The 27,112-nt window shown below is 38.1% G+C and overlaps 1 protein-coding gene across 2 annotated transcripts in view; it reads right to left on the bottom strand.

Annotated features, from left to right (window-relative positions):
* The window catches only part of DAB2IP (DAB2 interacting protein), a 323,519-nt gene that overhangs the window by 268,587 nt on the left and 27,820 nt on the right, over window positions 1-27,112 (bottom strand). The gene's annotated exons all lie outside the window — the stretch shown is intronic.

The raw sequence follows: 27,112 nt of genomic DNA, 5'->3' as shown, positions 1-27,112 counted from the left end.
TCAAATCAATGGTGTAGTAATAAAAAGAGAAATGGATTTGGAGGTAGAGGACTTTAATTAAAATCTCAGCTTTACTATTTACTATGTGAGATCTAAATGAAATCATCTTCTCTCTCTCAGCCTCAGTTTTCTCAACTATAAAATAGGTATGGCGAAAATAGACTATATGATCTTGAAAGTCCCTTTCAGATCTAAATTTTATGATCCTATCAATTATTCCTGTGGTTACAATTTTGCTGAGCCTGTTTTGGATAAAGCTGAAATTATAGCAAGGTCTTTCCATTCAACTAACTTTTAAATACTTACTATGACACCAGGGATACAAAGACAAAATGAAACAGTATCTACTCTCAAGGATCTAGTATTCTGTTGGAAAGATAAAATGATAGACAAGCAAATATAAAGTCATATAATGAGGTAGCAAATGCTAACAATGGAGTGGGGTAGGGAGTTGAGTAAATGAAGGTGGTGGATGGGGGGGTTAGAAAAACTTTTAGAGAAAGGGCTACCTAAGCTGAGTCTTGAAAGAGAATAAAGATCCTGAGAGGCAGAATTAATTCCATCCCAAGAGAATTGGCATTTTAGAGGATCCTAGAAAAGGATTGTACAACCTCCTCCTTTACAGAAATATCTTCTTTAATGGTAGAATTTCAAAAGTCATAGGCCATATAATCATAGGTTTTGAGTAGTAAAGAGCATTACAGGTCACCAAGCCCAGCCTTCCCTATCTTGCAGATAAGGAAACTGAGGCACAGAACAGTAAAGTAACTCACACAGCTAATGTCTAAGGCAGAATGTAAACCTTGTACCTCTTGGTTATAAGTTCAGAGTCTTATCCATTATGGCATGTTTCCAGCAGAAAAAATATTTTGGAGGTTGGAGGTTCTTCCTGGAAGAGATGATCTCTACAAAATATGACTTAAGACTGGCTTGGAATCTAATCTAAAACTCTGGCTCATCACCAAATCTGACTACGTTTTCATGATCTCTTCAAGTTCTGGGTCTCTGGATAGCCTGCTGTCAAGGGAAATGTTCTGAGTTCAAGGAAGAATGCGAGTGCAGAGCAAGAAGTCATCATAGTAAAGCAATTTAGACATCTTGGTTAAGCAAAGTAAATAACTTACACCCTGTACCTGCTTAACAACCAGCATTCTTATGCCCCTTTCACATTTTTCAAATTTCACACTCAACTAAGCCTATCTGACCCTGAGGGAGGGAGCTGAGATTTGACCTCAGAGTGGAAGATTTGAGTTTACCTTCAGGCCCTGCCTCTTGCACATAACTGTAGAACTCCTGGCAAATAAGTCATCTAACCTCTTTCAGCCCCATCCTCCTCAGTATATGTTCTAAGATTGTAAAGTGTCTTAGAAAGTGAATTCATTGAACCAATGGAACAACAGGTCCTGACAAATCAACAAAAGTCTTCAGTTCATATCATGCATCTACACTGAGATTTATACCACAGAAGAGAGAGAGAGAGAGAGAGAGAGAGAGAGAGAGAGAGAGAGAGAGAGAGAGAGAGAGAGAGAGAGAGAGAGAGAATAGGAATCTCAGAGTATTGAGTTTTAGAAGAAGAGACTTGACAGGATTAGATAATCCCCTTCACTTTAAACCTCTCAAAGTGTTTTCTCTCCTACCATTGGATTGCAAGATCACAGATTATTATAAAAGGTTACTCATACTTATACATATGAGTGATAGCTATGTGACACAGCAGATAAAGCACTGGACCTGCAGTCAGAAGAACTAAGCCCAAATCTAGTCTCATACATTAGCTATGTGACCCTTAATTTGTCTCAGTTTCTTCATCTGTAAAGTAGTCTTATTAACACCTACTTTCCAGGATTTTTGTAAGAAAAAAAGAAATAATATTTGTAAAATGCTTTGCAAACTTTAAAGTGCTTTATAAATGCTAGTTGCTATTTTTTGTTGTTATTAGTTTCATATAAACACACAACATTCATCTTTCTTTTTTGTTTTTCCTATTCACCTTTTTCACCTGTCATGTATTGTTTTCCCCCCCTCTGATTACTCTATACATAAATATGCGTCAACATTCCTACTGTCCAGAGACAGGAGCTAGATTAAATGATTTTTAAGTTTTCTTCTGGCTCTCAACTCTATGAAAGCAAGGAGATATGACATGCATATCCTTAACATCCTTTGTATGTGAAAAAGAATATAGCAAAAAGCATGCTCATCTTTTCTGGGGAGCTACATCTCTATCTTGGGTCACACCATTCCACTGGTCTTTGGAAGGCTAGGGACACTTCTGGAACAGCCAAGGCAAAAGTAGCTTGGTGAAGCGCGCTTGGTGAAGGGCATAGGAAGAGGGCCCAGGAATAGTGTTGCCTATGAGACAAAGAAGTGATAACGAGAGCCTCTTTTCCAGGAGCCTGGGACCTTATGAGTATTCTTACAGATTCACAAACTCAAAATCCTAACATGTGGCAGCAGAAAGGGATCTTTGAAAACACCTAGTAACACTGTCACATTTAACAAAGGAGGCCTAGAGAGAAGTGATTTATTCCAATAAACATAATAAATTAGAAGATCCAGAGTTGGAGTCCAGTCCAATATGCTTTCCATGACACTATATACTATCTCTACCACCTCTCCACCTTTTGAAATAGACATGCACAAATGAGAAGAGGGAGAAAATAATCAAAGACTCAAAAGGTGATAGAATAGAAAAAGCCTTTAATCTGATATCAGAGGATCTGAATTCAGAGTCAGAGGACCTGGATTCAAACCCTGAGTCGGCAACTGACTACATGTGTGATCACGACAAGTCACAATCCCTTTGGACCTTAGCTCCCCATTTGTAAAATGGCTGAGAGGTTGGACTAGATGGTCTTCTCCTAAATCAATGACACTATTATACTGAAGGGATGAAAACCACAACCAGCACCAAATGAACTGGTTGCAAAAGGCCACCTAAATGCATTTTCACTGCAGAAAAAGGCCACCTCCAATTCAGCAGCCTCCCCAGAGACAACAATTGCTCTGAATTATTAAAATCAATTACACTGAGAAAGAACTCAGGCAGACAGGGACTGTAATAAAGACTCAAGATAATTCCCACCACTAGGTAATAGCTCCTTAGAGAATTTTGGAAGATGACAAGAATCTTCTGAAAAAGAAAATGCCATTTTCTTAGATTCATGCCGTGGGAAGAAAAAGAAACATGACTAACAAAAAAATAGTGGAAGTGTTCATTTTTTCATCTTTTCTTCTCATCCCCTCATCTACCTCTCATATTATTGCTAGGGGAAAAAAGTGGGAACCTTTTCCCTTGCATTTAGATTCAAGCAAATGGCAATATGGCTCTACCTCTTGATAGGTCCTAGGAAGGGAACTCACTCCTAAAATAGGATCTTAATTCCAAAAAGTTAGGATAAGTGCAAGATGAAAAGAGCTCCTACTCTTAACAATCAGTAGGCTATTTAGAATTCTTTTTAGAACCTAGACCTTTGGAAAACACCATAGGCAAGCATATCTCTTTCTGTTTTATTTCCTGCCTTATATTCATGATCATGATCACACAAAGTTATAGAATGGGAGACACCTTGATAGGAAGAGAGCCTTCAAGGAAGGTTTTTGCTCACTGAATCAAAAAGCAATTTTTTTTAATAATCAACAAACACAAAGGGAAAATCGGCAAGCATTTATTAACTACCTACTATATGCCAGACACTGTTAAATATTTTACAAGTATTATCTAATTTGATAAGCAGTTTTTACTTTTTTTGACAATAAAGTGAAGGTAAAATAAAATTCAAATATGGAATATTACTTGGAAGAATTGGCCTGCTCCCTATTCTTCATCAAGGATGCCCTGAATGCATAATAATTACAATATATTCCTAAGAATATTATATAGATGACAAAGTAGACATATAGGTTGACAGTTTGGGGTTTCTCTTTATTGCCTCTTTACAGTCTCAATAAAGTGAAATATTTTTCATACTCATATCCTTTGTATGTTGTTATTCTCTTCAGATACCATGTGAATGGGTTTCTTAAAATCTTTATATATCTATAGATATGTTCTACTATCAGTATCCTCTTGATTCAGAAGAAAGTAAAATCCACATAGCTAACCAATGGGAGGGCACTTGGTCCTCACATTAATCTTAGAACACTATCATTAGCTTTATTTTACAGTTGAGAAAATGGAGGCAGATTACTAAAGTTACTTGCTTGGGATTATATAACTAGTAAGTATCTGAAGTTGGATTTAAACTCAGGTTTTCCTGAGTCCAGATCCTGTATTTTATCTACTGTACTACCAAGTTGCCTCAGAAAAAGAACTTTAAAAGCCTAGTTATAAATTCTATGAGGTCAAAGTACCAGTTCTTATTTATATTTGTATCTGCCCCATTGCTTCGCACCATGTTCTATACATAATAACGACTTAATAAATGTACATTTAGATCACTAGGGAAAAGGGGACTGACTTGGAATAAGATCATTTCAGGGAAATTTTACATTTATTAAGTATCTACTATATGAAGGGGAAAGGAAATACAACATGTATATCAGTAATTAAACCCTCAGTGATTTTTTTGAGGAGGAAGAACAAACACAACTATTGGGGAACTAAGCCAAAGAAAGTGGGACATGTGATGGTCTTTTAAGGAAGATAGGGATTCTGAGAAATCTTTTCAGAAATTTAGTTGTAAAAGGGAAAAGACAGGAACCCAGCTGGAGAGGAATGGCATTGTCAGTGGAAGATTGTTGTTATTTTTGTTGTAGTCATTGTTGAAGATGGAGAAGCCAGACATTTTTGTAGGGAACATGAAAGTAGCCAATGTATAAAGAGAGTTTGAAAAATCAAAGAAAGAAGGAATGATCAAAGAGTCAAGGCTCCCAGAACAGCAGAGAGGGGAAAGGATCAAAAGCCTAAGTAGGAGGATTGGCTTCAGCAAGAAGGACTACCTTTGCATTAGAGACAGGAGTTAAAAAAAAAATGAGATGACTTAACATGGAAATGTTTTGCATGACTGTACATGTACAACTTATGTCAAACTGTGTTCTCAATGGGAGGGCAGGGAGAAAGAGAAATTGGAACTCAAATTTTGAAAATAAATGTTTAAATATTTTTCACATGTAACGGGTAAAAAATAAAATATTAAATAATGTTTTTAAAAAGAATGAGGCAGGAAACGGGAGATCACAAAGCTAATAGTCACAACTCAATGAGGCTCTTTCTGGCCTCAATTCAATGTGGCTTTTGCCTCTATAGTAAAATATAATATCCTTTGATTAACATATAAAGCCAAAGAACAACCTGATTCTAACCTACCTTTCAAGCTTCACTATGTATTATTTCCTTTCATACATTCCATAGTCTAGCCAATCTGGCCACCTTGCTGTTCCTCACACAACACTATCTTCCATCTCCATGCCATTGTATAGAAAGACAGTTCCCGGTGGCTAAAGCCATTCCCTCAAAGTTCCTTCTTTGAGCTCCTTCAAAACTAAGCTCAAGTCCAACCTTTATAGGAAAACTTTCCTGATTCCCCGTTTTAGTGCCTTTCTCGTTCTCTACCAATTATCAGGTATTTATTGTATATATAGGGATAATATCACATATTATGTTTCTACTCTGATAGAATATAAGCTATTCTGAGGACAGAAGACTACTTCATTTTTCTTTGTTTCCCCAGACTATAGCACAGTGCATTATAACACAGCCAGTTCTTAATACTTGATCGACTAATAAACATTTAATAGACAAAAGAGCTATTAATTAACTATTCTATCTCCACCATGCCTCTTATTTCTGTCCTCTCCTCTGCTATCTCACTACCATCTCCTAGATGCAGATCTCATTAATACTAGCCTAGATGACTGCAAAAACCTAGCAGGGTTTCCTTTCTCCTTCCTCTGTTCAATTATCTTCACACGCTGCCAAATTAACGTTCCATATGCAAACATCTAGTCTTGTCCTTCTTCTGTTCAAAAATTCTCAGATGTTTTAACTGCAAATGTAAAGCTATTTTATCTTACTAGAGGCTTGCTGGTCTCTAAAAGAGTTAGGATGACATAATTTTTCCAAAAGCAGGGTATATTTCCAAAGAATTTACTTCCAAAGGACTTAATAACAGTGACAAGGAAGAGCTACCAGTTCCTTGCCTTCCAAAAACCTATTCTTGACTGTTGGTTTGTGATTTATATTTTATTAGCCAACCCTTCCCAAATATGTACATAGATAATTAGTTCTAAATATTTAAAGGGAGATTTTCCAACTATCCCTCTATACACAGACAACACACCACTGAAACAGCAAGTTGGCACAGAAGGAACAAGCAACCAAACACATCAACAACTTCAACAAGATTTATATCCCAAAACACGTGGGTACTGCATGATTTATAGCATTCCACAGCAGCCCCAGAAGAGAAAAATAATTCTCATCTTCCCCCACTAAAATTGTATAATAATCATCCTTATTGTTTTTGTATTTAAATAATGGCCACCAGAACACAGTAAGCTACCAAACTGTCTCCTGTCCCCTCACAGAGAAATAACTCAAATTGTATATCCAAACCTAAGCAATCAACTAAGTGATGCAAAAAGAAACTCCACAGGGAGAAAGTTAATATTTATTTTCTTTTTAAAAGATTTTTATCTATAGTTTTTGTTTTTATATCAACTTTTCCAAAGATATTCCCTTCTCCCTCCCCTGTCCAAAAAGTCATCCCTTCCAGCAAAGAATAAAAAATGAGAGAGAAAGTACTTTGACAAAAGTAATCATCCAATCAACCAAATTTGATGGCATATGCAATGTTCCACATTCACAGTCCCCCACTTCTGCAAAGCAGAGAGGATGATACATTGAGAAAATACTTTAAAATCCTCAGAATAGTTTGGAAGTAACTTGTCAAAAGCAAACAGTAACTAATACTACAAAGAGAAAATAAGAATGGACATGAGGAAATGGTCTCATTACTGAAAAACACCATGGCATAAAAAGTTCAGGACCTAGGTGCTTCTTTCTTCTTCCTGATGTGCAGAAAATCACTTCTCTGCTTTTCTCTGATATCTTCAAAAGACAGCTAGTTGTTGCAATGGATAGAGACTAAATCTGGAGTCAGAACAACCTGAATTCAAATCCAGCCTGAGACATTTGTTAGCAGCATAATCATGGGCAAAACACTTAATGTCTGCCTACCCCAGTTTCCTCTTATGTAAAATGAAGAGGAGGTAATAATAACATCTATCTTTCAGTTTATGATAAGAATCAAATGAGGTAGTATTTATAAAATGCTTTGCAAACCTTCAAGTTCCAAGTAAGTGCCAGCTACCATCATTATTATTATTAACTCATGGGAGGATCCACTGGACCCAGGGCAAATATTGATTGAATCATAGACTCAGATTTGAAAGAGAAATCAGAGTCTGTCAAGTTCAATCACTATATCAACAAGAATGTAGAAGATTAATAAGAGGTATTTACTGTCGACTATCATGAAAAAGGAGGAAAGAAGGGACCTTTGGTGAGAATGAAGAGCAAGATTTGGAAGGATGACAATGTTAAAGATAGGGAATGAATGGGATTTATGGCTGCTAGATAGAGACTCATCATACTACAGGGAGCTCAAGAACTGGAGCAGAGTTGCTACTGCTTGAGCAGAGTGGGTGGATACCCCAACCAGGTCAAAGAACTGAGCTGGAAAGTTTCCTACCATCTCCTCCAAACTATTGCCCTGGATTCCATCATGTCAGGTGAAGACTGAAATCTAATTTGTCCTGAGTCACTGCAACAACATTACAGTCCTTCATTATGACCAAGGAATCTTAATTAATATCAAGATTCCTACGCCAGCATCTATTCCACCCTGCTGGGAAGGAAGAGGAAGGAAGGAAGGCTTCAACTCCAACCTCTGATATTTACTGTTACCTCAGTTTTCTCATCTGTAAAATGGGGACAATATTGTTTTCAGGCATTTACCTTTATCAGGTTGTTGTGGGGATCAAATAAGATGGCATATGTAAAATACTTTGCAAATCCTGAACTATTTCAACATCAGCTATTGTTATTTTAGGGCCATAGGGACCTTAAAAAAATAAAAGATGTTAGAACATAGAATGTTAAGAGCCCAAAAGGTCCTTAGTAGTCTAATCCAATTCATTTCACAGGTAATAAAAGTTAAGCAAGAATGACACAGTAGCAATAGCAGTGTATTTGGAGTCAGGAAACCATAATGCTATATTTAACATCAGACATCTGCCTGAATCCCGGCTCTGATACTTATCACCTCCACAACCCTGAGTAAGCCACTTATGGTCTCTAGGCCTCCATTTCTTCATTTGTAAAATGAGATAGTCACACTTGAGATCCTCCAAAGTCCTTTCAGCTTTAATTTTATTATTCTATGATTAAGATAACTAGTTATGTAACTAATATGGGCAGCCTGGCAACATTGAAAAAAGCAATGTATGACTTTAGCCAAGTCACTTCCTTTATGGAGGATTCAGTTTCTTTATCTGTAAGATGAAATGTTCAGATGAAATGATCTCAAAGGTCCCTTTCCTGTTTGGGATATGGGAATTCTCTGAGTCTCAGTCTTCTCATCTATAAAATAGGAAGAATAATATACACACTACCTCCTAGAAAAGGTCTCATCAGAAAAGTATAAAACCACAATGTGCCATGGAAATGTAAATATGACACCAGTCCTCAGGCCATAGGTCACTGTCCAGTAAAAAACCTCAGAAGAATATTGGAAGCTTTAATTTTTTTTTATTATTATAGCTTTTTATTTACAAAACATGCATGAGTAATTTTTCAAAATTTGCAAAACTTTCTGTTCCAAATTTTACTCTCCTTCCCCCACCCTCTCCACTAGATGGCAGGTAGTCCAAAAATGTTAAATATATTAAAATATTGGAAATTTTTATTCCCTGTCCTCTCTATCATTCAGGGTATTTCTTTACATCTCAAATTAAAACCCTTTTGCTAGCCTAGTTAGAATTGCTGGAGCCACTAGACAATATTGAGCTGATAAATAGAGACATAAAAACTCAATTCTATAAATCTCACACTTGTCCCCTATTCAGAGCATAAAGCAGCTATAACTACTCCCCAAACAGAGATCCAAACACAACCTCACCAGACAAAGGTGACTCACCTGAACAAGGGAATCCCACCAGTCCTACCTGTGGCTCTCTATTCATATCCCCCAGGCTTCACTCAAATGAACTGTTTTGTACTTTCTGCTGATCTCACAGATCTAATATCAGTGCCCCAAGATACCACCTTCCAATGAGCTTGAATAGCTGCTCATCAGTCACACACCAGTCAAGTAGGGAACCAAACATCAACAATCACAAAGCAAGCCCAAGTCCATACCTTGAAGGGTCTCTCAGGAGGTCCGGAAGTAAAAGCGTTAACTCATATCTAATAGCATAGAGCAAAACAGTGACTTCTGTTTTCCAGGGTTCTGTTTTCTGGAGGGGAAATGGCATTAAAGGTAGCAATCACAGGATTTAGTCTGGAATGAATTTTGGAGATTATCTAATCCAACCTTCTCCTTTTATCCAAGATGGAACTAAAGGCCAGAGAGGAGAAATAATTTCCTCAAATTCATAACTGTAGTAAGTAGCAAAGAGAATTGAAAGAGGTTCACTCACCCTACATCCAGATTCTTTCCACAAGACCAAACTGTCATTTATTGTTTCTTACCTCAGGGATATCTAAGCTCTCTTTATGTATATATTTTGTTTCTCTTGATACAGTGCCAACTCCTTAAGGGAAGAAATTGTTCAGTTTCTATCTTCATTCCCAGAGCCCAGAATATAGAAAGTCCTTCATAAATGATTCTTGACTGACTAAAAGCATGTAGCAGAGAAACATCACAGAACCCAGGCTCAAATCCTCTAGCACATGAGTTCAAGGGACTATGGGTAGGGCCCTTTTTCACAAATTTATCTCCCCTATTGCAAAAATCACTGGAACTGGAGTCAGAAAACTTGTCATCCATATCAATCATTTTATTAAATATCTATGTATTTAAGATTCCACTTTTTAAATATTAAATTATATATTATTTTCCAATTCTTATTTTCTGTCTCCCCTTCCCTCTATAATTGGGAAAGCAAGAAAAATAAAATCCTGTTATAAACACGTAAGGTTAAACAAAACAAATTCCTACACTATACCAGTCCAAAAAAATAAATAAATAAAAAGTGTCAGTCTGTTTTCTGTGTCTATCATCTCTCTATCTGGAAGTGAGCATCATGTTTCATCTGGAGTATTCTGGAATCATTATTGGTCATTGAGTTGATCAGATTTCTTAAGTCTGTAGCTTCCTTTCTCTGAGGTTCAGTTTTCCCCCCTATAAAAGAAAGGTATTTTCTCAAATCTCTAAGTTCCCTCCCAGCTCTACTCTTTCTATGTTCTGCTTAAATATAAAACCAATAAAATCCATTAAGTTCATTTTCTAGAATTAATAATTAATATCTCCTGACATGAATGAAATTGTCCTTGCCCTCAAAGTGCTTACATCTCCCTGGAGGGAAACAACTCATACATGGATAAGTATATTTTTAAAATAGTAAAGTAACCAGTAAAGGTAAGAAGGCACTAACAATGATAAGGGAATAAGATCAGGAAAGCTCTATAAGAGGCGGTCCTTGAACCTTAGAATTAGGGGTTTCAAGAAGAAAAGGTGAGAACATTCCAGGCAAAAGGGTCAGCCTAAGCAAAGACATTGAGTTAGGCTATGGAATGTCAAGCATGGGGAGTAGTAAATAGGCCAATGTGACTGGAATGTAGGTTTCTTAATAGAGAAGCCAGGGTATGATGGACTTTCGAAGCCAAACAGAAGACAGACAGTTCTTATTTTACATAAATTTGCATTACATAAATTTGGCTTTATGAAAAGAATTCTGAAAGAAATCTGCATTTCAAAAAAACATTTCAGTTAACTTAAATATATGACACTGAACTCCTTCTCTCTGTGCTCCAATCCTTTGGCCCAGAACTCTGGGGGGAAGGAGGAGGTTTTCACCCCACTTCAAAAAAAAAAAAAAAGCCTTAAACCCTTCAAGTGAAAACAGAACAGACAAGCAGAGAGATTGTCACCACTACCACCACCTCTGCAATATTAGGGCTTTGGTCTGTATGTCTGCCCACATATAGCTTTGTTTTTTTTTTTTTCTTTTTCTTTATTTTTCCCCCCATATATACTTATATGTGTATATATTGTCTCTATCCCCCCTTCTCCCAAAATGTAAACTCCTTGAGGGCAAGGGCTATCTCATTTTTGGTTTTGTATCCCAAGTCTTCCATCTGCCCAGATTCTGGTACAGCATATCTGTTCTTAGCCCAATATCACTTGTCCTCTCCTGTCTGTATCTGTCCCCCGAGTGTCTGCTCCCATTCCCTGCATGTTCTTCCTCTCAGTTCAGGCCAGGCCCCCATGTGGCTGCCTCTGGCCACTCTGTGTTCCTCCACCTGCTCTTGCTTCTCTGTCCCAGGCCCCCCACATGTCTTTGAACCATATGCTGACCTGCTTCCATCTTCTCCACTTCCAAGGGCAAATTAACATTACCCACTTATTTAAAGTGAGAAATGTCTGTAGTTTGTATTTTATCCTAGGTGCAACAGGAAATCACTTAAGCTTTTTGATTCAAGGAGTCAAAAATGACTAGAACCATCTGTTAGGAATATAAGTTTGGCAGTTCGGTGGAGCATAAACCAGAGACAGAAGAGACTAGAGGCAGCGAAATAGATCAGGAGGCTATTGCAATAATACAGGCAATAAGTGATAAGAGCCTGATCTAGGGTGGAGGCCATAAGAATAGGATAAAGGGGGAAGGATAAAAAAAGAGATGTTTTAAGGGTAAAATCAACAAAATGTAGCAACTGATTGATAGAGACTGAGAAAGGGCAAAGTGATAAAGAATAATGAAAAGGGGGAGATTTCGAACCAAAGCAGCTTGGAACAAATGTTCCTAAGGCTCATAGTCCTCTGTCATCTCGCTTAAGTGGTGAGCCAGTGACCTCATTTCTATAACTAACTTTAATGTTATCAAGGCCCTTTATTAGCCAGAGAGCTGTGTTCCTTTTGGCCTCAGTTTTCCCAATTTATTCCACTGTACCCTTCCCCTCCTCCTACTTTAAATCTGGACTTTGCTGGCATCAGAGATCAGGAAAGATTACTACTGCTGCTTTTTCTCCCAGGAGGTTGGTCACAAGATTACTGACCCAAAGAATATCTCTAAGTTTGGCCCCTCTGAGCACTCACCTTCCCAGAAACTATCTCCATTAGCTGGTGACAAACAGCTTAGCCCAACAATACAAGAGAAAAATGCTTAAGTTGGGAGTTAGGAGATTTGGAGTCCTGGATCTCTGCCTTTAACAGATATGTGTTCTAAAGTAAGTCACTTTCTTTCTTCAGGCCTTAGTTTCCTCGATAATGAAGGGGTTAAATTAAATAACTGTTATGGTTCCCTTCAAGTGATAACATTCCCTGTTTCATTTCTTTCTGGCTCTAGAGTATTTTAGCTATGGCAAATCAATAAAGACGATCTCATCTCAGAATTTCAGATCTGATTTCATTTATGGTTATGATTATGGTATATAGTATTTATAGTTATAATATATGGTTATAAATTATGGATCTGGAATTTCTTTAAGGTAGAAATTGTATTTGTGTACATGTATGTGACTGCTTGTCTGTAATTGTCTCTCATTCTGTCTCTCTGTCTCTGTGTATCTCTTTTTCTTTCTCTGCTCTCTCAAATACACACAAACACACACGCCATATCTCAGGTACATCAAACTCAGTTCAACATAGCTTTGTTTAATTCAACGAATGTCTAATGAATTCCTAATCCTATGCTAGATGATGATGATGATAATGATGATACAATGATGACAGAGATAAAGAGAAAAAAAAAAAACATGATTGGTCCCAATACCACCTTCACAGAGGTGAGACTAAGGATTTTCAATTCTGCTACTGGCCAAAGTTCTCTTCTTCATCAAGCCAAAGACAACTACAGCTTTTAACCCAGCCACTTTCCTCTTACATTGTCCCAGCAGGGAAAACAACAAAAGCTCCAAAGAATTTCAAAAAAAGATGGCTCCCTCCTGAGAGAACCATTGTTCCCTTAGGTCTTTTCCTTCCTCCACAACCCCACCCCCTTCCACATAATAGGCAGAGTTATATAATGGAAAAAGCACTGGATTTAGGGTCTAAACACCTGAATTTGATTCCAAGCTCTGCTTCATCTATGGAATCTCAAGTGAATCACTTCATGTCTCGGGGTCTCTGTTTCCTTCTCTGTAAAATTGGATTGGATTAAACTACTCCTAAGGTCATTTCATCCTAAAAATTCTATAACCTTTAGGCTATTCCAATTAGTCTAGGTGTCAAAAAATAAGCATATAACCTACAATGACTGTTAGTTAAATTTTGTGTGTGTGTCATGGACCGCCTTTGGTAATATGGTAAAGTCTATGGACCTTTTTTTCAGAAAAAGATTTTCAAAAACATAAAATAAAATATCTAGGTTGCAAAATAAACTAATTATACTAAAATACAATTTTCAAAAAAAAATTGTTGAAATAAGTTCCTAGATCCTGGGTTAAACTTAAATCCTCTGTTCAAATGAAGAGAAGAGAAAGGATATTGTGGAATTAAGCTACCCAGGATAGGACTTGGCAATTGAGAATGTGGGAATCAAAGGAGAGGGAAGAGTCAAAGTTAATGAAGGTGATGAGCCTGGGTGATTGGAAGGATTGTGATGCCTTAAAAAGAAACAGAAAAGTTGGTGAAGGCTAAGTCCCTCAATCCCCTTGGCTATGAGCAGGTTTTACTTTTGATTACACCTGGATGAGTTATCATGGATACTATTTGGCAATAGTTGTCCCCAAATATTATATAATCACACTACAGATTCTCTGAGTCTTTGTAAAAGGATGATAATAACACTATGGTCACCTACTTCACAGAACTGTTGGAGAGAAAGAACTTTGTTAAACTTCAATAGAATCATTCATTCTTGTCAGAAAGGTCTACTTGAAAGACTCCTGAATTGGTGGTCAGACAAGCTAGTTTCAAGTTCAAGTTATTACTTATTATCTTTGGACCTTTTCCCTCTCTAAACCCAGTCTTCTATTCTATAAAAGGAAGAGGTGGACTAGGTGATTCCCTTGTTTAACTTTAGTCCCCTCTAGCACCATATCTTTGGTGGCAAAGTGGACAATGTGGAATTCACAGTTCAAATCCTTCCTCAGATAGTTCTTTAGCTGTCTGACCCTGAACAAGTCAGCCTCAATTTCCTCATCTGTAAAATGGAGGTAATAACTGTACCTATCTCACAAAGGTGTTATGAGGATCAAATTTATATATATTTATAATTTTATAATTAAAATATCATAAAATATATAAAGTACTTTGCAAACATCAAAGCATTAAATAAATGTTAGCTATTATTATCATTACTGTTCTGATGTTCCCCAAAGCAGAAGAGCCTAGATCTAAAACTGGAAGGTACTTCAGAGGCCATTCCATTCAACTCCTTCATCCCATTGTACTTATAGTAAAGTATAGTAGTTAAAAAAACACCATTACCCAGGAAAACCAAGAGGCCCTAAAGCAAGGGCATTCAACTTAGGTCACTCTGTAGAAAAAGAGATAGGAGATTTCCCAGCTACCAAGCCAACCTCCATCTGGCAAGAGACAAGGGTACGCATCTGAAAGGAAGAGCTCAGGGCAACTGAAGTGGAAGACAAAGCTGGCAAGAATTGGCATCTTCCCCATTGATTCCTATCAAAAATAAATGCATGACACAATAAATGTAGGCAGTCTGCCTGTGGCTTCCTCAGGCTGTGATGTAAAAGACAAAAAAAAAAAAAAAAAAAAAAAAGTCTACAGATCACTCACTGAATCAAGGCACTGTGATAGGCATTGGGACTTCAAATTCAAAAAAATGAAATAACACATGGAGTCAGAAGGTCCTGGATTCCAATCCCAGCTCTACCATTTACTAATAACGTGAGTTTTGGCAAGTTATAATCTTCTTGGGCCTCAGTTTGTTCATCTATAAAATATAAATGTTTGGAATAAATTATATCAAGGATCCCCTCCAGTTCCAAATTATATGTTTCTCTATGTGGAATGAGCCTGTTCTCCTACTATAGCCAGTTAGGCATGTCTCCCCCATCTATTCCTTCTTCTCTTTCTGTTTTCATAGCCATTATTCTAGTTCAGGTTCTCAATATTTCTAGTTAGAAATTCTATCATCATCTCTTTCTTTATCTACTTGTCACCAGTCCCTCTACTTCCAGTCTTCCATTGTGCAACAAGAAGCCAGACAAAGTTTTAGAGCAAGCATAAAAACAAGTATTATAATGACTAATCCAGCAGGCAGTGTGGGGAAAATAGACCGGCAGCAGAGAGACTATTAACAATAGTTCAGACAAGACAGGATGAGGACATAGATTAGGAAGGAGATGGCAACCATGTAAAAGAAGTTACAAGATCAAGAAATAATGTTAAAGCTGAAAAAAATCAGCAATTAATAACTAATCAAATAAAATAATACGTTTACCTTTTTATAGCACTTTAAGTTTTTTATTGGTTTTCCCCCCTACAATGATACTGTGAGAACAGGTAGTACAAACATTATTTACATTTTAAGGATGAAGAAACTGAATTAAGATGCTCCTAATTTGTGTGATACTAAACAAAGATTTGAATCCAAGCCTTTAATTTCCAATCCAGTATTCTTTTCCATTTTACTCTTCAGCTTTCCTGAATTAAAGATGACTCTATGCCCATGCAGGAGGACTCAGAAGGAGGAGTCAGTTGTTGATAGGGAATGGAAAGTTGGAAACAGGATCTGGGTTAGTGTAGGGGTGGATGGATAAGTATCTGAGCTCTCACACAAGTTTCACTGTCTTGGAAGCCTGGAACCCTTCTGGGACCCTGAACTAAATTTCAATGCTTGCTAAGTCTGGACAAATCACTTCCTTTTGGGAGAGCCTCAATTTCTCTATTTATCAAAAGAACAGGTTGGCCAGATGACCTCTGCAGGCCCTCTCAGTTCTAACATTCTAGAACAGTGGCTTATGATGAAAATAATAATTATGTAATTATTTTATTACTATTATTATTATCACATTCCATAATTATAATAGATCCCTCTTATACTTTGTTAAAAAGCACTTTGTTCTTAACAACCTTGGGGGCACGTTGTACCTATGCCAACTATTTTATATTTTATATATAAGGTCATAAGGTTAAGAAAAGTGATGGAGCTGGAACTCAAAACTCAGTCTTCTGTTTTCAAGTCCAGTACTCTTCATAATACTGGCCTCCCTGTGTTACAGATGTCTGGTCTCATATCTCCCTTCTCTGAAGCCTTTTCTGTTAATCTTCCCCCTTCACAACCTGAATGACTCCATTTTTTCTGCTTCCTCTTCCTTTCCCTACACGATATGACTCTGTTTTCTGTGCTCTGTATGCTCCTTACCATTAGATGTATAAATTACCTGAAGGCAGAGAATGGTTTGGTTATTCTCTTCATGATCCTCCCATACCCTACCTGAAGCTTAGATCAATTCAATCTTGCTATTAACTAGCAATATCCTTCAGTCCTCCATAGAGCTAGATAACCACCATTCTCAGCCTACTAAGAAAACTCTTATTTTCCCCAGCAGAAAAAAACTAAAAAAGTACCCCAGAATTTCAAATAAGAGATGGTTCCCTCTAGGGTGGTGAACCATTGTTCACATGAACCTTTCCCTTCCCTTCCACAATAAACAATGGGGTAGGGTGAAGAGGACTGGATTTGGAGGCAGAAGATCTCAATTTGAATTGAATCTCTGTCACTTACTACCCCATGTGAACTTGGGCAAATTACTTACTGGTCCCACTGGGTTTCAATTTCCTCATTTATAAAAATGAAGCATTTAGGTTAGCTAGCTTCTCAGGAGGGCAAATAGGTGGCACAGGGGATAGAGTGCTAGACCTGGAATTAGGAAGACTCCAAGTCACTTAGTCCTGTTTGCCTCAGTTTCCTCATCTGTAAAATAACCTGAAGAAGGAAATGGCCAACCATTCCAATATCTTTGCCATGAAAACCTGGACATAACTAAAATGACTCAACAAAGCTCTCGGGACCTTTCAGCCCAAGACCTATACTGAAGGTAAATAAGGTGAAGTATATACTTCATGAAGCTTATACTCTAATGGAGGAAGTGATAGTGGTAACAAATAATAATAAAGCACATATCCAAGTAATTTTAATGCAAAAGAATATATCATAAGGTTTGATAATAAATAACCTGCCTTATAAGGTATAAGTAATAATGACAACAATAATAATGTTGGTGACAAATATTATTATTCTTATAGGAGTTCCCATTTCCCTGGACTTTTTGGTTCATAAAATGCTTTTCTCACAATAATCTGGTAAGATAGGTAATCCAAGTGTGATTGTGCCATTTCGCATATGAGAACACTGAAGCTTAGAGAAGTGGTGATATTCACCAGCTAGTATGAGAGACTGAATTTGAATTCAAATCTCTTGATATTAGTCCTAGCATTCTTTTGACTACACCAATCTGATTTGTGAAAAATACGATTAATTTAAAATGATCTTCTTTCTGATATTTCATTACCTACTATAAATATATGGGCAGCCAAATGGTGCAATGCCCGCCCTAGAGTTGGGAAAATCTGAGTTGAAATCTGTCCTCAGACATTTAGCATCTGTGTGATCCTGAGCAGATCATCTAACCCTATTTGCCTCAGTTGCTTCATCTGTAACCTAGAAATTCTAAATAAAAATGATTATGATTTTGTACTGCAGAGAATCAAGTCAGGAAATGGATACTTTGTTAGGCAGGTTTCTAAAAATGTGCTTCTGCCAGTGGTGCCGACTCGATAAACCCACAGCATAACTCATGACATACATTTTTTTAACTTTTAGTTGTTTCTTTTGGGGGAAGGGTCTTTAAGCAAGGCAGGAAAAGGCTAAAAGAAGCATGTGATGTGACTCTCAGCCAGCCCCCAACACTGAATCCAAGACTCTGCTGCTGCCAACAAACCCAGCCCTGGCAAGATCTATTACTGTGGCCAACCACACGACTCAAAAGAGATGAGTTGTCTGCTGTGATTGCTGGGGATCAGGAAGGGACTTCTTAGGCCAGATTCATGGCTCACTCAGCCAGGGATGATTTCAGAACCTAAGCAGGCTCTGTGAAACCCAACACTTAGGAGGGGGTTGTGGGAGTGAAGTTACAGCCCATCAGGTACAAGCAAAACCAAGTCAGGCCCCTAGAGCTTTAGGACAAAGCTTCCCCAGCCTTCCCTTGGGCCCTGTTTGGCAAACCAACAGAATGTTGACCTGTAGTTCCAGTCCTCTGTTAAGATGAAAAGCCAAAAGCTCTCCAAAAAGAAGGTAACCCAATGTGAGGATTCTTAGGTGCAAATAACAACAGCTCACATTCATAGAAAGGATTTTAAGATTTCAAAAACACTTTTTTTGAAACAACCCCTGAGGCAGATATTATTGTATTTTTAAAAATTAGGTAATATAGTATTATTAGCCACAATTCACCCATGAAAGAGCTAAGACTCAGAGTCATATTACTCGTCCAGGATCACACAAACAATAAGTATTAAAGCTAGGAGTTCAAACCAGGTTTCCTGACTCCAAGACTAACACTTTTCTCACAATACTGTGTGGCTTCTTCTGGAGTCTACAAGTTAAATACAAACAAACCAAATAATTACAAGCACCCAAAATCCGGCCTATATTAGTCCTTTCTGCAGATTGCACCTATCGGGAGTTTGGTCTATATTTTGCTTCTTTCCATGCCTCAATTTCCTAATTTGTAAAATAAAGGGGGAAAAATAAAATAAAATAAAGGGCATCAGACAAGATGAGCCTGAGTCCCTAACTCAGACATTATGTATTCTAAATTCAGATATTGAATATTCTAAACTTCCTTCTATCTCTAAAGACTTATGTCCTATGATCTGCTTCCAGTCTGCGTCAAACCCACTCCAGAAATAGTGTGAGAAAAAAAAATGCTGAATTTTGGAATCAGCCTGGTTTGAAGCCCAGCTTTGCCACTTTCTTTTGCTCAACATTGGACAAGTCATTTAAACTCCTAATGGGTTCCCAACAATGAAAAGGCTCTCTCCCTAGATCTCAAACCCAGACATGTTTCAGGAGACTGCTAATTTCCTAAAGTGTCATCCCTAGATTCTTATTTCCAAGATTTTCTTTTTAACTTATGGATTCCTTGCCCCTCCCAACATTTATTCTTAACATCACCACACACAGAGAGAAAACACATAGCTTCCGACATCTTCAGCCCAACACACACCCAAGTTCTACAGCATCTCCTCCTTCTTGTTCACTCCATGTATCTAGTCAGTTGCTAACATCTCATCATTTCTGCCCTCACAACTTTCACATTTTCTCTTCTCATCACTCACACAGTTACTATATTTCTTTTAGTCCTTATTATCTCTTTATAGCACTGAGATGACCTTCTACTTAGTTTCCTTGCCTTGTCTTCTCCTTCCAATCTAATGCTTACATTGATTGGAAAGTAATTTTCCCTAAGTTCTGTAATGGGCTGAGGCTCGAGTTGATGCACTGAGGTCCCAAGCACGTGAGGCTAAATAGTAATTGGACCATACTCTATTAATATATAAGCTTGGAGAAAGAACAACCCCCGCCCACTCTTTGTGCAAGTCCTGATGTGTTGTATAGGAAATGACATTTTTGGTGGGTGGAGGCAGGGGAGTGGAAAGGGAAGCGGAAAGAGAGACTGCGGGCTGGCGTCTTGACACAGCTGCTAGCATTGCTATTGTAACCGCCCTTCACCTCCAATCCCCCTCTGCTAGCTGGCTTCCTATCTGCCCATATTGCTGTCGCAATCCTTCTTCACCTCTTCACTTCAATAAAGATCGAAGATTTTCCCCTTAACCTGAATTCCTGACTCCAGCTGATTTTAAATACGTGATCATCACAATGTTCAACTGATCATATCACTCTACTATTCAATAAAGTACAGTGACTCCCAGTTACCTATAGTATCCAGTATAAAGGGCAGCTGGATGGAACTATGGATAGAACTCTAGACTTGGAATCAAAAAGGTTCATCTTATTGAGTTCTAATCCAGCTTTGGATACTTATCAGTTGTGTGACTCTGAGCAAGTCACTTAACTACATCTCCTTTTCTTCATCTGAAAAATGAGCAAGAGAAGGAAATGACAAACCCCTCCAGTATCTTTGCTTAGAAAATTCCAAATAGGGTCACGAGATTCAGGTAGTACATGTCCTTCTGTAGTATTTTAAAGTTCTTTACAACTTGACCTCTTTCTACCTTTTCTACTTTTCTTATCCTTTATTCCCCTTTATGAATATTTCACTCTAATTGTGCAGGTCCATCTTCATTTACTCACACATAACACATGTTTTCTATCTCTATATTTTTAAATTTAAGAAGTATTTTACTTATAAATGCACCATCATATTATCAAATTAACTTTTATAAGAGAAAACATTGGCAAAAAACACCAAAAAAACCTGCTTCTGTATTTTTTTTTCCAGAAACTGTCCCCCAGACCTGGAATATATCTTCCTTCTCACCACCTACTCTTAGGGATCTAGCTTCTTACCAGGTTCAACTTAAATGCCACTTTCTACTGAAGGTCTTTCCAGGTCTCTCCAGCTGCTCCAGCCTTCCCTTCCAAGGTTACTTTCCATTTACTCTCTATGTATCTTTTGTAAACCTTTTCATTCGCATGTTTATTCTCTAATGAGAGTTTCTAACACTCATTAATGAAATGGCCAACCAGGATTCCAGGGTACCAGTGATTCAATCTTTTATCATTTTACCCACTTTAAAACAAAGAGGCTAGACTCAAGGTTCAGAGACAAATATGTATATTTTGGATATTGTCACAAATGGATTTGTTACTAGATTATTCTTATTTGTTACAAGACTTTTTTTCCCTCCATTTTTTAACTGGAACAGGGATGTTACAGAGAGAAAGGAGATTAGCAATAGAGAAACCTCCAAAAAAAAGAGGGCAACTATAATATTTTTTTAAATGCAGAACAGAAGGAATTTCAGAAAGAAGCACAGACAAGTAGGGCAACTTTGGAAATAATATGTAAATGTATTAAATATAATTTTTAAAAGATGGATTAAAATGAAGATTAGTAGTCTCATATATGATCTTTTTAATATTCTGCTTTATATATGGTATTTAATTTCATAATAAAATTGTATTTAAAAAATGAATCCTACTGCCCACCTTCTGACGAGATAATAGGCTCAAGAACAAAGTGAGACATATTTTGGGAGCATGACCAATATGAGACTTTAACTATACATATTTGCTACTAGATTTTCTTTTTCTTGAGAAGATGGAAGGAATGGCTTAGGAATAGGGATAGAAATCACAGACACACAGGACAGCTCTGAAAATTATATGTTTCATTTATTATATGCTTTAAAAAAAGCAAACTCTACATCACAGATATTTGAAGTTTCATTTGCAATTTTCCCTTTCTGTTCTCCAACTTGCATGGAAATGATTATTTTATTTGGTGCTCATTAAGTTTTGAATTTTAAAAGTAGAAAGAAGAAAAAAAACACAAGGAAAAAAACACCTAGAGCAGGTGTGGAGAATGTCTGGTGTGAGGGCCATATAAAGCCCTGGAAATCATTTGCTAAGGCAACCACAGAAAATGACAAGCTAAAAACTAGGTGCAGCAACTTCCCTCAGTTTTAGTTCTATAAATTGATAATTTTGTATGGCCTTCAAATGATGTTATAAATTTCCAAATGGCCTTTGGCAGAAAATAGGTTTCCCACTTTTAACCTAGAGAACAGACCAGGTTTTTAATCTATCTTTTGTTATTCCTAGTGCCTGGCACACAGGAAGCACTTGACTGATTCTCTATGACAAAATGAAAAATATTAAAAAAAAGAACTTTAAGTCCTGAACTCAGGAGAACCTGAGTTCAAATCTGGTCTCCTAACTGCCTGACCCTGGGCAAGTCACTTAACCCCAATTGCTTCAGGAAAAAAAAAAGAAGAAGAAGAACTTTAAAGGACACAGAAGGTAGAATGCCAGAACAACAAGCAATCTGAAAGCTATTCTTCCTTTGAAGCCTGTCTTAGGAAAAGTGGTTTCTTCTTAGCCAATGTTTCCTAAAGCACTCTTAATTTCCCCACTCCTCCTCCTATCCCCCATACCACTTTCATCCCATTCCACCCTATCCCCCCACAGACCATATACTCTATGCGTTCAGGTGCTATTCATTTTTCACCCAGGTGTTCCCATCACTTAACACTGCATCTTGTATGTGGTAGGTATTCAGTAAATGTTTAGTGAATTAAAAAATATTAGAGTCAGAAAGCATAAAGACTAAATCCAAAACCTTCCATCTCAGATGACTGAGGCTCAAAGAAGGAAAATGTGTTGTTAAGTCACCCTGGTAGAAAGTAGCAGAGCCGGGACTAGAATCTTTATACTACTTGCCTACCATCTTTCCTCTACAAACAAGAGGGATGAGGTAGCACACCACTAAAAAATAGTAGGTGGGAGATATCAACAATTTCTTCACCCATTTCCCTTGCTACACATTCAGCCTAGTCCAGGCTGAAGTCAGATATTTTCCCAGAAGAAACATAAACACACACACACACACACACACACACACACACCCTAAAACACAGACAGAACCCAGGAGAAAAGGAACAAGTTTCTGCTGATAAAAAGAAATCCACATTGTGACCAGGCACAAAACTTCTCAGCTAAGTAGTAGGAATGAGGATTATCCTCCATCCAGACCAACAGGAGAAACCCTCAAAAAACATGATTGTCTGCCAACCCATCAACCACATTCTTGGGGGCAAGAGGGCAAGAGGCCCCTCCCCAAGGACCAATCCTCTCCCACAAGGAGCTCCCCTGGCTGTGGACCAGGACTTGAAGAAGCAACAGGCCTGCACATGTGCAGTCAGGCAATGACGCGCGAACACGGCAGACCCAAGCTCGGCCCACGCCCCAGGAGTCTTGCTTGTCTGTGAAGGAGGTGCAGGGAGCCAAGCAGGTCCCCAGTGAAATAATTCTGTTATTAATAATAATAGCTCTAATTTCTATGAAGGCATTTTTACAAAGAACTTTTCCTATTAACAGCCCTTCAAGAGAAGCAGCACAAATATTATCAGAAAGATCTTTAGGTGCTTGGAAGAATCCCTTGGATTTAGGAGAGTCCTGGGTTCAAATCCCAGCTTTAGTGCTTACTAGTTTGGTGACCATGGATAAATCACAATTTCTCTAAGCCTAAATTACCTCATCTATAAAATGGAGCTAATATCTGCAGGCCATTATGAGGAATACACACTAGAAATCTTGGTATGAATTGTTATATTCCCCATTACATAGAGAAAGAAACTGGCTGATAGAAAAGGAATTTAGCCATAGTCACACAGAAATTAGTGACAGCTAGAATTTTAACCAGATATGCTAATTCCAAATCCAGTATTCTATCTCCTATAGCATAGCTTACTCCCTAATGAGGGTAGCAAACTTGAGCTTAGCTTCTCTGAACCTTTTCCTCTGTACTCCTTCTAGCATTCTGTTTTGACTAGGTAGCTAGGTACTTGGATAAAGCAATGATGGAGCCCTGAATTTGGAGTCAGGAAGGCCTGAGTTAGACTCTGGCTTTAGAAACTTACAAGCTGGGTGGCCCTGATCGAGTCACTGATTGCTGTCTGCCTCAGTTTCCTCATCTGTAAAACCAAGAAAACAACATCCACTTCTCATGGTTGTTGTAGGATAAAATGAGATAATATTTGTAAAGTGCCTAACATAATGTCTGGACATAGTAGATATTTGATAAGTGCTTTTTTTATCTAAATCTAAAATCTTCTAATCATAATCACACTGAGCTATTCAGGGTTAAATGTGATCCCTCTCAAAGGTAACTGTGATTTTGTTGGTTTTTGCTGAGGCAATTGGGATTAAGTGACTTTCCCAGGGTCACATAGCCAGGAAGTGTTAAGTGTCTGAGGTCACATTTGAACTCAGGTCCTCCTGACTTCAGGGGTGCTGCTCTATCCACTGTGCCATCTAGTTGCCCCAATTTGTGTTTTAAGTGAGGCCTTTAATATAAGCAATGATTACCTTCAGGGGAATGACTTACTTAACTGAAACTGGCAGACCTACACATAGAAAATACTTCCAGGGGTCTTTAGCTGCCAACCCAACTTTGAGCCCCTCATTGTTTTCCAGGAGTTAGTAGCCTTTTAGTGCAAAGATGAGAAGATCCAGAGTTCTAGAAATCTATTGCTCTCAGAAAGATTTCATCCCAGCTCTGACACTAATTCCCTATGTCATTAAATCTTTCTAATACTCAATTGCCCCATCAGTGGGGCAACTTTCAGTTCTGAAACTCTTTAGTTGGGCAAGGAACATCAGATTCCTTAGGAAAGCCTTGGACAAGTTTGAGGGAAGATAGCGCTCAAGGAGGAAGATTTAGATACTACAAAAAAAAAAACAAAAAAACTATTAAGAAAACACAGTCTTAAGCCCAGAACTGTATTACCATAGACAGAAGAGTTTGGTTGTGCAGCTGGGGAAAAAGGACTTTTAGAATTTGTTTAGAACCTGAATTGTATTTTCAGCATCTAATCACTTCATAAGTTTTCCTCTAAAAGGGTGAGCTGGCTAGGTGGCACAATGGATGGAGGATCAGAGTTTGCAGGTAGGCAAACATCTTTTGAAGTTCAAATCCTGTCTCGACTCTTCCTAGCTGTGTGACCTGGCCAAAGCACTTATACGCTTTTTTGCCTCAATTTTCTCATCTGTAAAATGAATGGAGAAGGAAATGGCAAACCATCTCAGTATCTTTGCCAAGAAAAACTAAATGGGGTCACAAACAGTATAACAAAACCAAAAAAGACCAAACAAAAACAACAGAACAGAAGAAATGCCCAAATCCATTTTTCATCAAAGTGAAATAGCAATTTCTCCATGAGTGAATAACCTGGTTCTGCCACTAACATACTTTGACCATAGGCATATCTGTGTTATTCTCTAGGGTTCAGTTTCTTCATCTGTTAAGAGGAAGGAAGGTAAGAGGAAAGGTTAATCTAGCTGATCTCTAAAAAGATTTTCTAGCTCTAATATAGGGTCTAACACTTGAAACTCTAAGGGCCTTTCCTGATTTGGCATTTTTATGTTACAGAAACCATTCTATGATCTAAGCCAGGACCTGAACAGGTCAGGACACAGGGATCCCTGACTCTCTAACACCTGGGCAGGCTTAGACCTAATCTCCTAGGCACAAGCATACCTCTTGTCTAGAAGCAAGGTAGATATAAACAAGATTGGTCTCATTGAGAAATCCGGTAACCCATTATTAAATTGATCACTATGGTAGAATTCTTCACACATGTCAGAAGACAAAAATGCAGTAACCTTTCTTAATTACCTGTGTTTGAAAGTGGGGGAAGGAAAGGGAAGTCAGTGATAGCCTTAGAGTCCTTGCTCACAATAGTCCAGTGGTCTCCCACTATCTCCAGAAGAAAATGAAATGTTCAGGCACACAAGACTCCTCACAATTAAGTTTAGCCTACCTTTCCTATCTTTTCTTATAGTACTTCTGGCATTCTCCCAGCTCTGTACAAAGGAAACATTACTTAGGCTGTCTGGACCTCAAGTTACTTCATTTGCAAAAATATTAATGACAGTACAGTCATATACATATATATATATATACATATACATATGTATATATATATATATATGTATATTTGTGAAGTACTTTCCTCACAATAACCATGGTGGGTAGGTAGTGCAAGAACTGTTATTCTCATGTTACAAATAAGAAACTCATAGAAATTGAATAACTGAATCATACAACTAAAATGACTCAGGGCAGGATTCAAATCTAGGTCTCTTCTAATTCCAAGTCCCATTTTTTCCCCTTTAAAACAAGCTGCTGCAGGCTCTGTCTGACCCCCTCCCATGCACTCCATAATTTTCGAACTCATATTTGCATATGCTGCATGCCTCATTTCCTCTATAAGACTGCAGACTCTTTGAAGATAAAGACTGTGGCTCCCTAAAACTGAGCAAGGGGCTTACCCATAGTAGGCATTTACTAGATCTGTCTGCTGAATTGAATTGTTGGATGGTCTCCAAGTCATCTCTATTTGGTTTTGGAACCTGTGGTGCAATGTTTGTTATTGCTTCCTAATGGTGCCCAGCCACCAGAGTTCTCATTACTTAGGGAGAAAGGGAGGCAGGCAGGCAGGCAGCCCAGGAGTATACTGACTGTCAGTCTGGGGTAACAAAGAGTTCATGGATAACCCACCTGCAGATAATCGAGAGTTGGCTGTGCCCCCAAAAGAAAAATATCGGAAAATGCAAAAGTATTAAATCCTGTAGCTCTGCAGCAAAAGGCTAAGGCATTTTGAAAATCCATTTGCTTCAGTTGTCTGGACGCTAACTCCTTATCTTCATACACATGGGATTTGGTCCAATTCTCTATCCCCGAAAGAACAATTTGTTTGACTCTTGAAACATGTAACGATCAAGGCTCAAAGCCTGGTGAGGAGAAAGATTCTGGTAGGTTTCTTCCTGGAAAGTGAGACTTAATACTCAGATCCATAACTTCTCAGTCACAAAAGAATTACTGGTTCTTTATACTAGAACCCAAGTCCAGAAGGAGATCTCCAGATTTCAGGTGGGAGAAAGAAAGGGGACCCGCAGCAAGCTGAACCTACAAAATCTTCTTCTTGACCCCTTCCAAAGAGAATGATTCAGATCATAGGGCCCTAGGATATCTTTTACTGAAGTCCCCAGACGCCTTTCTTCCCAGTCACTGCTGTCCATCCGAGCGCCAAACCTTCAGTGGGGAGTCTGCTCTTTGCTCGGTATTCAGATCTTCTTCTCCCCCAACTCAGGCAGGGCACCGATGCACAGAATAACTTTATAAAGTTGAGCCAAGCAGACCATTCCCCGATCCTCCAGAGCAAACTGGCTTCGGGAGCCCCACTCTCAAATCTCCCCCACCTCCATCCCGTGGAGAGTTGGTGAAAGA

Source organism: Antechinus flavipes, chromosome 2 (genome assembly GCF_016432865.1).
Source record: "Antechinus flavipes isolate AdamAnt ecotype Samford, QLD, Australia chromosome 2, AdamAnt_v2, whole genome shotgun sequence".
Taxonomy (NCBI): Eukaryota; Metazoa; Chordata; class Mammalia; order Dasyuromorphia; family Dasyuridae; genus Antechinus; species Antechinus flavipes.
This window is presented reverse-complemented; position numbering and strand designations above follow the sequence as displayed.